At 35.5% G+C, this 11,021-nt stretch overlaps 1 pseudogene; it reads left to right on the top strand.

Moving 5' to 3' along the window:
- The first annotated feature begins 3,691 nt into the window (after positions 1–3,691).
- LOC138333818 (uncharacterized) lies at positions 3,692–10,709 on the top strand (annotated as a pseudogene).
- The last annotated feature ends 312 nt before the right edge of the window (positions 10,710–11,021 follow it).

The following is an 11,021-nucleotide window of genomic DNA, read 5'->3' as shown; positions in this document are numbered from 1 at the left end:
AACTTATTCATTTACAATCGTACATTTTTAATATTACCATCGAATTCTTATTAAATTTATAGACGAAATTATAACATAACTATCACTGTAAACGTAAGCTACGTTACCGTTGACATTAAATGAAATCGTGTGTTTTGCTACTATAAAACAAGGCATTTATCATTTTGTTACAAACAACACATTCTATTATCCACAAACAAGAGGCCCATGGGCCTTAACGGTCACCTGAGTTAGAATATATAATTAAACAAATAATGAAACAAATTAAAGACATATAAACACTATATGCTGTGCCTTGAAGTTGGTCAGTGATTTATAAATTTGACTTTTTAGACAATGAAGAGTATTTGCTTCCATCAAAACTGTGAATTTAGAGGTATTTTTTGAAATTTTAATCATTTTGACCCTGTTTGGTCCTGCCCCTCGGGTCCCCCAGGGGGTCATCGAGGACGAATATGGTTGTTAAAATGCTATTACTTAGGCTAATAATTCTAATTAAGTATGACTCATTTCCTACGAAAATTGGGCAAATAATGTTCACAAATATGTTTTTCCTATATAAACTAAAGTAAACTTGACCCCTCCCCAGGGGGTAAAGTGAGACCCCAAGGTCATATAATTCACAATTTTTATAAAACACCTTAAGACCTTTCCATCTATAATTATTTGATTCTACTATATCCAGAATTTTAGAAGATATTTGAAGTTTTAGCCTATTTGACCCTTTTTTAGCCCCGCCCCTCTGCCCCCAGGGGGTCGGCCAGGACCAATGTGGATATGATATTAAAATGCTATCTCAGGCTAATAATTCAACCAAGTTTGACTCGTTTCCAATGAAAATTGAACAAAACATACTCATAAATGTGTTTTTCCTATATAAAAAACTATAGTAAACTTGACCCCCTCCCCAAGGGGAAACAGGAGACCCCAGGGTCATATAATTTACAATTTTTATAAAAAAAACTTTAAGACCTTTTCATCTATAAAGTGTATTTGTTTATACCATTTCCAGAATTTTGAAAGAATATTTTTGAAGTTTTAGCCTATTTGACCTTTTTTGGCCCCGCCCCACTGCCCCCAGGGGGTCGGCCTGGACCAATATGGATATGATATTAAAATGCTATCTCAGGCTAATAATTCTAACCAAGTTTGACTCATTTCCAATGAAAATTGAGCAAAACATGCTCATAAATGTGTTTCCCTATATAAACTATAGTAAACTTGACCCCCTCCCCAGGGGGAAACGTGAGACCCCAGGGTCATATAATTCACAATTTTGATTGGCCTTATGCCTAAAAAGGTTTCTGCAAAATTTCATTGAAATTGCTTCAGCAGTTTTGGAGAAGAAGTCGAAAATGTAAATTGTTTACGGACATACGACGGACGACGCACGACGGACGACGGACGACGACGGACAAAAGGCGATTAGATTACCTAAAAAGCGTGCTAAACTTCATAATATCTTTTTTGTTGTAAAATAGTACGATACACATACCTATTCGTGACTTTGGAATGTTTATGCAAAAGTTATGAGGAGATAATACGCAAAGTTACGTAATACGTTACCGCTATTTTTGAGTAAGTGTCAAGAAAATCTCGACGAGGACGTCACACAGAGAATGATTTGTATGTAATAATCTTGAAATATTGATCATTGGTCACAAATGTCTTCTCGTGAACAAAACATATACATAATAAACTTAACGAAAACCTCACCATCTGATCGAATATTCAATCGGCCTTCAAGATGGTCATAACATACTTATCGTAAATTTAGCATTGTCTTGGACAAGTTCGGAATACGTTAAAAAGCAGATCGGCAGCCTGTGGCAGCCTAAGGGTTAAAATATTTGAATGTTGAATGTTGATAAAAATATAATACTTACATATCAGGTCAATGCTGTCTCGTGAGATGGGTCCACAGTCATTGCTGTTTTGAATATTGGTACCCTTCAACTTTAACCACGTTGCCAATGAGAAAGTACAATTTACCATTGTAATGGATAAAACGGTGGATATTTAGGGTGGTTTGAATTTCCGGAATATGCTTCAATACCGCACGGACCTTTCGTAACGTAAATTATGTTTTTCACTATTGTCGCATGTTTTACACTCAGAAAATAGAACAGATAGAAATACTATGTGTATATTATCTTACCCATAGGTGAATGTTTTATGTACATCATTGATTAATCGTATTACCCTTCATACTGCAGTAGCAAGGGTAATGTCTATTACGATCTTTAAAAACTATTTTAAAATTGAAAAGGACTATTGCTTCCAGATTATCAATATTTGAAAGTTCAATCCACTAAATGTAATATTTTGTTAGTAAATATGTGTCCTTAAGCTGTCTTACTGCTACAATTATCTCCTAAATCTAGTTTTTATCTATCGTGAGTAAAGCTATGGTAAACAGGGATCTGAGAATTAGTTACAGATTATATGATTATGGACCCACCAGAGTGCCCTAGGACCATTTTTAGACGTTTAAGAGGTCTAGATTCATAAAAACGGTTACTCCCGTTGGAAAGAGCGATCGTTTTTTATAGTAGAGTAGGGTATGATTTTTATCGTTTCTTAATCTAGACCTCTTAAACGTCTAAAAATGGTCTAAGGGCACTCTGGTGGGTCCATCATTATATAATCTGTAACTAATTCTCAGATCCCTGTGCTATGGTAAGGATAACGTAGCTTACTTAGAATCTTGGCGGCATAATTCAAACCTTCGTATCTCGAAGAATAATGAAGATATTCCTATGAAATTTATCATAAAGCGTATAGCTGAAGTGTTACTCTTCCAAATGGAGACCCCTAAATGAGTATAGATTCGTTACAATTATCTTTACAGGGTAATGAATAACAAATATTCATCAAGCAACAGTCATTTTTTACTGGTTTGAAATACAACTTAGCGTCATTGTAAGAAAATCTGCAATATTGAATATTGCGGTTTAGATGTGCATGTCGTGTACTCGTATTGGTTCTTGCAAGGACGTTATGAGAAGGATAAGTCACAATGGGTTTTGGGGAGTACAAGGCAGGAGCTTTTGTGTTTGTGCACTGACCGTGACGTTGGGCACGGCTGATTTTCCTTTGATATCCGCCGGCGCAGCCTTTGATTAGCTTGGGGTGCGAGGGTTACCGTTTACTTCTGAAGCGGGCCGTCATTTCATGAGTTGTCGTATTTTTTTAACGAAAGTTTAAGACATAGCCTCTAAATCTGCCGTCCTTAAAATAAGTTATAAACGTTTTTTTAAATTTACATTGGTGTTTCGTTTGACTCGATAAGACAAGTATTTGTTGAGAAAAACGGTTTGTATTCCCGGTTCATAGGCGTCTCGCGTGGTGTTTAGTAATGTAAAGAGACAGACACGAATCCTTCTTACTTATAAATCCTTGGTTCTTGTAAAAGAATTGTTGTTTGGTTAAACTTTAACACCTAAAGTGGTTTTTTTTTTTTTTTTTTAGCTGATTCATGGTGTTTATAGTGACTTCATGGTATATTTCAAGCAGATTATATTTCACTCCGGAAACCATACCCAACTCGCACAGTCGTCGATGTCGACGGAGTGGGTTTACATAATTTTAAAGAAGAAGGAAGAAGAATCACATGAAAAAGTTCACAATGAGCACATTGGTACACGTCTCTATTGATCATACAGGGGAGATAAACACTGATTGATGCTTTATGACGTCATAGACGATGACGTCGAATCACATGTTTGTTCATTTCCGGTTTCTTCGAATCTTTGATTTCCGGTGTCGTCTCCTTTCAGTAATAGTGAGTATGTCTGTATATTGCTGTAAGTACAATTTGCCTATTGTTTAATCAACTCAGACTCGCTCGGTGTTCATCACAACTTCAAACATTTACATATGATACATGTACATGTAGTATTGTATGTAGTGTTTCGGTACATTGTAAATCTTTAGATAAGCTGAACTCTACAGTTGCTTATTTTGAACGGAGGAATTTATGGTAAGCCGTTTGGGTTTTTACCTATTGAAATGAAGATATCTGTTTTCAAAATAAAGATATCTGGATTTCAACAACTATTAGAGACATCTGCATTTGAATTAGAGATATCTGTAATTGAAATAGAGATATATTTAATTGAATTAGGGATATCTGTATTTGAATTAGAGATATCTGTATTTGAATTACATATACCTCTATTTAAACACGAAATAGAGATATCTCTAATTCAAATACAGATATCTCTAATTCAATTAAAGATATCTGCATTTAAATAAAGATTTCTTTAATTCAAATACAGATATCTCTAATTCAAATACAGATATATCTAATTCAATTAAAGATATCTCTATTTCAAATGCAGATATCTCTATTTGAATTAAAGATATCTTTATTTGACATGAAATAGAGATATCTGTATTTAACTATCAAATAGGAAAAACGACTGCTCCCTTGACTCTCCGTTTTTCGCATGACGGAAGTAAAGTAGTAGTGACGCAAAATATGGCGGGGAATGCAGACGGTGTTACAACGTTTCCGCTTTCAATATTATTCAATTATAGCTGCAACAGGTCGCTGTTTTCCAGAGAGCAGTTGCCATGTCCTGTTCTTAAGAAATCCCCTCCAAATAGCAAGTTTATCGTTTAATAGACCTACAGTTATCATACATGCATATGGATTCTTAACATCCAATTCAATTAAAAGCGTTTCATTAACATTGATCAGGATTAGGGAGTAATCATTATTTTCTTTGTGTTTAAAAATTAATCTTCGTACTGAGCAAACAAATGTAAATACAAATATCTTTAATTCAAATAGAGATATCTCCATTTTAAATAGAGATATCTGTATTGCAAAGTAATTGCAGATATCTCTAATTCAATTAAAGATATCTCTATTTTAAATAGAGATATCTGCATTTGAATTAGAGATATCTGTATTTAAAATGAAGACATATCTATATAAACAAAATTAAAGATATATTTTTTGTAAATAAGGATATTTTTTAATTCAAATAGAGAACGGTATCTCTATTTCAAATAAAGATATCTTAATTGGACAATAATTAAAGATATCTCTATTTAAAATAAAGATATCTCAATTAAGATTAAAGATATCTGTAATTCAAATAGAGATATCTGAATTTGAAATAGAGATATCTGTAATTTAAAAGAAGATATATCTATTTTCAGTAGAAATAAAAATATCTGTATTAAAAATATCTGTATTTAAATATGACATATCTTTATTCAAATAGAGATATCTTTAATTAAATAGAGATATCTTCATTTCAATAGGTTAAAACCCAAACGGCTTGCCATAGGAATTGTTAACGTCCTTTAAATAAACATCCAATGTCATTTAATTACGGGCGTGTCAGGTTTGTTGGTGGATGAAAGCCGGAGTACCCGGAGAAAACCACCGAACAACGATCTGTACAGTTCAACTGTCCTACATGACAGTGATAATTTTGATATCTTTTTGTCTTTCTTGCTGCGTATTATCCCTAGCCTATTTAAACATGAAAATAATGAAATTATGAGAAAAAATGTCCGGGAAACGACGTCGTACGACAATCCTAAAATACCATATAAATTCAATCATTTCTTATTAATTTATTATGTATTAATCAAACCTTATTTAGGAGGTGTTTCATTTTGAGTATTCACAGAGCTGGACCGTCCATGCTTCAAAACTCTCTTTTTATAAATATACGCACTACTGACAATTTTTTTTCACAATTATCTTTCAAATCAAAAGTGTCACGTTATGCATTGCTAACTGACAAACCAACCATGAAATATTAAACCTGAAGATTCCTTTTTGTAAAAAATATTTGGGGATAAATCGTAATTGAAACATGCTTATATGTTCAAACAGGACCAAATTATGTAAATGTTTATTTTTTGTTATAGAAATGATTTGAATCCACTGGAGATGTCTGTCCGTCGTTATGTGTTTTCTTGCTGTTGTGTAAGGGAAAAAGAGGGAGACAACTCTAGTCCGCCTCGTGTCAACTATCAACCATTTACCAACGAGTCCTTAGACAACAAAGGAGACAGCCAATCGGTAAGCGCAACTACCATAGCTCCAAATATAGATTTGGTAATGTATGCGTATACCTCCATTTCAGAAAAGATGGCGTGACGTCACAGAAAGTTTACATCCGGGTCCTCAAAGGTACAAACACAGTATGGCGACTAATAAAAACAATAACAGATACGTACATCCCTGCTACACAATCGATACGTTGACAAAAGTATACACTTTCATACTTGCAAATTCTGATTTTAGAATGTTTTCTGATTGTTTCAGAGGTTGACAGACATTTATATTTTTATATTTACAATTGTTTATTGCTAAATATATCTGTAGATTTAGTGTTGAAGCCAGCTTGCGAAGCGGTGCCGGGCCGTCACAAGTACCCGTTTTTTTGTTCACACGTAGAAATCCATGTAGTGAAAAAAGTTATGAATGGATAACTGATTTCAATGTATTTTGTTTCTGTTATACATGAAAAAGCTGTTCACAATACTATTTAATATAAATATAACGAATGTGAACCACCTGGCCAGACCACGGCCGCTCGTGCATGGCTTCGCTGGTAGATCACCTCGGGCCACAGCCCATAGTTGGGAAATTAATAATATTAATACGTAATTACCAACACATATCTCAATAAGTACTTGTAAAATATATATATTTCGTTATTTTCCATGTAAATCTTGTTTTAAAGGAATGGTATAAGTCACTGTGTTACACGTAAATGCAGATCTATAAGTACATGTACGTGCACGTACATGTACAGTATGGCTGCCGATATCTCGAAAAAATAAAATGGTGAAATCGTTCAATTTCATGCTGTAGAGAGTTTTTTTTTAATTTTTGGTCACTTTTATTCCATGGGCTGCTATGTGAAGTCCCACATTGAAGTGATGTTACTTTTAAATAATTTGAATACATGTTAGATAGACTACAATATAGCTAGATCGTAGTACTGTAAATGCCGACCAGGACACATTGCGCACGGCTTCGAGAATCCTAAATTACTCGGAAGTTTTGTTTTAAAATATTATAAAAAGTAACTATAAACTGACTCATTTGTATGTCATTAACTAAATTCCAAAATTTCTGACGAAAAAGTTATCCAAAATACGTAATTTTGTGACTCTGAAAAATGACGAAATTCGGGATCTCGGCAGTACTGTACGTAATGGCTGCCGTGCGCTTGGGGTAAATTTTAGTTTGGTCATAATCACACATCGTAAGGTGTTTACCAAGTAAGACTTAGACAACAGTAATCGCTTATTAAAATGTCAGTATGATATTTCGGGAAACTTGGAATTAAATTTATAATTTCAAGCTGATATTTTTAATATTCTGTCAATGTTTATACGTAAGTCTAATGGCGACCTTGTTTTTTTCTCGTGGCGGTCGAAAATGGAGTATAAACAGAGTAAAATATATGAATGCCAGATGTTTATATTTATATAATATTGTTAAATATTATTATTTACACTTTTAAAAATTAAAATAACGCAATGGTTCTCGGATTGCCGTACTATTTATTACAATAAAATGTAAACAAACATCTCAAGCGGCTGTGTTCCCACATGCTTATGTGTACAGATATACGGAGTTGTACCTTTGAGCGCCCGGATGTACCTTTGTGTGACGTCATCGCCATCTTTTCTGAAATCTCCTATACCTCCACTCCCAATCGGAACTCCTCGGGTAGTCTTGAAAGAATTCGTTTACGGAAAGTGCCGAAGGTTCCCGATTGCCTCCACTCCGTTCTGACGAGAAATCTTTTGTCTGTCGTCCAGAACTACGTCATCGCAGCTTAGTACATTGTACATGTTTGTACTATCATCTCTGTTAACTCTTGAATTCAATACGCTTTTTGTTTTGCTTAAAAATGTGTAATACCATATTTTTTATATTTTAAAATGAGGAGCTTCTTGTTCAAAAGAAAGCATTAAAACGGTTCACTATCAAGACAAAAGCCAATTGAATTTTATAAAAGTCAGACAATATTCTTAGATTCCACTTCTACAAGAAGTCACATATAATTGATATAATTAAAAGGTGCATTATGTATGGCATAGGTACCCTAGTTAAATTGTATTGGTATTTTCAAATATTTTCCCAAAAGGATATAATATTGTTCAATGAAACATCGACATCGATCTAGATTTCGACTTTCGAAGACGACCCGTCATATCCCTGTGTACAGGTTTATACTGCACGAATCCTCAATACTCCAGGGGTTACTAGCAATGTCGTTACATCCACCCCTGGACTATCTCATACTAAAACTGAAAACAGCCAAGGAAAACAAAACAATCGCAGGTCTGTAGAAACTCCATTTGAAGGAAACAGAAAGCGACGTCGAACTTCAAAGTCACAAATACAGTCAACCACAAAGTACCATTATTCGTTTCTTTTTATAAAGGACCAAATTAACCGCTCATCAGTTGTCGCAGACGGTGCCTTCTGGTTTTCTATGAGATAGTCCAGGGATGGATATTACAACAGTGATAGTAACCCCTAGAATGTCGACTACGAGGATGATGTTACCCTTTGTAAATAACATATTCACAGCGTCACTTAAGAAATAGAGCTGTACTGACTTTTTTTTTTTTTTTTTTTTTTTTTTTTTTGTAGATTGAATTAGCCACATTTCCCAACGAGGAAGTGAAATCTGACATTGAACAGTCACACACATCAAACCCGGGCCAGGTGGAGGGAGGTACTTGGAGAGGTAGGGAGCGATATGCCATGTAGACGATTCTTACTTGGATAAATATAGCCAACTAAATCGTAAATGATATTACAAAGTTCCAAAACGGTAACACGTCTTATTGGCCATTTGTCTCCGGTCGGTAAGTTGTGCATACAAAATGTACATGTTGATCACCCTTGATCTTCAGAGTTAACGATCATATACGCGGCGAAGTTTATAAGTCAATTATACAAGTTACGCACAACCTCCCAACCAAATATATAAGTTCCGCTTAAAGACCCAGCCAATTATTTAAGTTCCGCACAACCACCCAACCAATTGTATTAGCTACGCACAACCACCAAGCCAATTATATAAGTTACGCACAACCACCCAGTCAATTACAAATGTATATAAGTTACGCACAACCACCCAGCCAATTATATTAGTTACGCACAACCACCCAAACAAATAATATAAGTTACGCACATCCACCTAAAAAATCATATTACGCATCATGATTATTTCGAAATTAGAATCGATTATTTTGCTGTGTTTGACCTTATTGCATTGTACATCGATAACAACTGTGGTAATTTATTATATAAATACGAGGAAGAAAATTGCCAGTGTAAACCTATGGCTGTCAGATATTTTCCGCATTATTTCATGGGTCATAAGCCTGATCAAACGAGTTGAAAATCATCGGCAATGTGGTAAGTACATGTAATTCTTGATAACAAACGCACCGTCTATGCCACCAAAAGGCAACCTGATTTGTTTAGTTCATTTTACTTCCGTATTTAATCATGTTAATTCTGTTTCATTTCTGTTTTACACTGTAAGACGAAGACCTATGCTTCAAACACCGACGCGTGTTGTACTGCCGACGTACGTCGATGAGCATGACAAACCTTTTTGACCCGTTACAGTTAGACAAGGAGGAGGAGGTCGGCCAAGCCTTAACCACAGCTCAGAAACGCTGCACGTATCCGCCATCCAGACGGAAGAACGGAATGAAAATGCTAGGTAACCCAACCTTCTCTTCTCGCAAGGCGCATGACTGAAACCTAACTTACAACAGGTCATACACGTATCTAAATAGTGTGGTGGTTGTCAGCTTCTACGCTGAAGATAGGGTGTACATACTTTTATTTTTTATGAACCGTAACCCTTTCACCTTTGTCAGAGGATATGAAAGTTCACCTTATGACTCCGGAATGTCAATTTTATTATATTAACGCTGTCTTGTGCCCATCCTCGATACTCCAGGGGTTCTGATCACCCACGATGTCTACACCCCTACACTATCTCCTAGTTAAACTGAAGGCAGCTCAATGGAACAAACCTGAACCAATCACAGGCCTGCAAAAATGTTCTTTGTAAACTACAGAGAGAGTGACGCCCAACTTCAAAGTCACACAGTCAACCACAGTGTACGGTTATACGGCTCTTTTGATGTATATCAAAGGGCTAAAATATCTGTTCTGTTCTGTTGTCTCCAATTTTACTATGAGATAGCACAGGAATGTAGAGTTCGTAAGTGATAGGAACCCATGGAGTATCGGGGATGTCTAGTGCGGCACGTAAAACTTTTGGACTTTTTGGACTAGTTGTGTCTAATATTTTATAATTGTTGGATGAGGTTGCTCATGATTTTCTTGCTTTGTTAAGTTGATTGTTGTGATATTGGATCGTTTGATGTCTGTCTCTTGTAAATAAAACCATCATATATTTATTCTCCAGTTGGACACAACGCGTTACAACATTATCGTAAATTAGACTCGGATTCCGACACCTCCAGTCGGGATAGCGTTTCCATGTCCTCATCTAGCGAGACACAATCATCCGTAGAACAGGAACCGGAAGTGACGCCATGGAAAATTTCGGAACAAATTGTGGATCGAAATTGTCACGCAAATAAAGGTTACATTCATGTCGGAGTCAACATACCGGAAGAAGAACTTCCACGACTGGGATCAAACTGTCCTCTTTGTACAGGTGTGGGTAAGAACATCCTCAATACTCCAGGGGTTACTATCACTGTCGTTATATACACCTCTGAACTATCTCATAATATTAAGACTGAAGGTAGTTCAAGAAGAAACAAATGACAAAACTTAGGCCTAAAGAAAATTCCTTTGGTGTAAATCAAAAGAATCGAATAACGGTAAACTGTGGTTGACTGTGTTGCTTTGAAGTTGGGCGTCGCTCTGCCCGTAATCTTTGCAGGTCTGTGATTGGTCAAAGTTTGTCCTGGATTGCTTTCAGATTTACTATGAGATAGTTTATGGGTGGATATAACGACAGTGAAAG

The sequence above is a fragment of the Argopecten irradians genome, chromosome 10 (genome assembly GCF_041381155.1).
Source record: "Argopecten irradians isolate NY chromosome 10, Ai_NY, whole genome shotgun sequence".
Classification (NCBI taxonomy): domain Eukaryota; kingdom Metazoa; phylum Mollusca; class Bivalvia; order Pectinida; family Pectinidae; genus Argopecten; species Argopecten irradians.
This window is presented reverse-complemented; position numbering and strand designations above follow the sequence as displayed.